This window comes from Oncorhynchus masou, chromosome 29 (assembly GCF_036934945.1).
Source record: "Oncorhynchus masou masou isolate Uvic2021 chromosome 29, UVic_Omas_1.1, whole genome shotgun sequence".
Taxonomy (NCBI): Eukaryota; Metazoa; Chordata; class Actinopteri; order Salmoniformes; family Salmonidae; genus Oncorhynchus; species Oncorhynchus masou.
The window spans coordinates 78761162-78762500 of record NC_088240.1 but is presented as its reverse complement, the minus strand read 5'-3'; the positions used below and the strand labels follow the sequence as shown (position 1 = coordinate 78762500).

At 48.7% G+C, this 1339-nt stretch overlaps 1 pseudogene; it reads left to right on the top strand.

The window, feature by feature from the left end:
* The window catches only part of LOC135519769 (inward rectifier potassium channel 2-like), a 6041-nt pseudogene extending 5215 nt beyond the window's left edge, over nucleotides 1–826 (top strand).
* Nucleotides 827–1339: the final 513 nt, after the last annotated feature.

Below are 1339 nucleotides of genomic sequence, written 5' to 3'. Positions count from 1 at the left end.
GAGTGACCCCTCTCTTTTTCTTATCCAGAGTGCCCCCTCTCTTTTTCTTATCCAGAGTGCCCCCTCTCTTTTTCTTATCCAGAGTGCCCCCTCTCTTTTTCTTATCCAGAGTGACCCCTCTCTTTTTCTTATCCAGAGTGACCCCTCTCTTTTTGTTATCCAGAGTGACCCCTCTCTTTTTCTTATCCAGAGTGACCCCTCTCTTTTTCTTATCCAGAGTGACCCCTCTCTTTTTCTTATCCAGAGTGACCCCTCTCTTTTTCTTATCCAGAGTGCCCCCTCTCTTTTTCTTATCCAGAGTGCCCCTCTCTTTTTCTTATCCAGAGTGCCCCTCTCTTTTTCTTATCCAGAGTGACCCCTCTCTTTTTCTTATCCAGAGTGACCCCTCTCTTTTTGTTATCCAGAGTGACCCCTCTCTTTTTCTTATCCAGAGTGACCCCTCTCTTTTTCTTATCCAGAGTGACCCCTCTCTTTTTCTTATCCAGAGTGACCCCTCTCTTTTTCTTATCCAGAGTGACCCCTTTTTTTTCTTATCCAGAGTGACCCCTCTCTTTTTCTTATCCAGAGTGACCCCTCTCTTTTTCTTATCTAGGTGGACTACTCGTTCTTCCACCGGACCTATGAGATTCCCAGCACACCCTCTTGCAGCGCTAAAGAGTTGGCCGAGCAGAAGTACATCCAGGGCTCACGCTCCTCCTTCTGCTACGAGAACGAAGTAGCCCTGCAGCTCGTCTCCCCTGACAATGACCCTGAGGGCAACCCTGGCGGCTGCCCCTCCCCCCTGACCCACCGATCCTCCCTCTCTCAACCCACCCACACTAACTAGGGAGGCGACAGGCAGAGGGGACAGGAAGTGACCTGGGATCCACAGGAAGTCAGGGACAGACAAAGGGAGAGAGAGGCAGAAAGAGAGACAGGCTTCATAGGGAAAGAGACCAACGTAGAGAAAGGTAAGTACATGGTTTAGGAAAAGGACAACATTGAGAGATTGAAGTTGAGAGAGGTGTAGAAAGAGAAACAGAAGACACGACAAAGACGCGAGAGACAAACGGAGAGAGAGAGATACTGTATACTGTCAAACAGAGAGAAAAGGACAGACAGATAGGACAGAAAAGGAGAGAGAGGGATAGAAAGAGAGAAAGAGCGAGAGAAGTGTCATTGAAAGGGGTAGATGGGCTGCTGCTACTCTGACTGTGTTGGCTGATTTGGACATAGCGATCTTTCAGAATCATTATGAACCTGTCTGTCTCAGACCCGTCCCGTCAACCAACCGCTACATTCACCACTGACTCCAGCACCTAGCTGACCACACATACAACACTGACCCCTATTGGCTTCA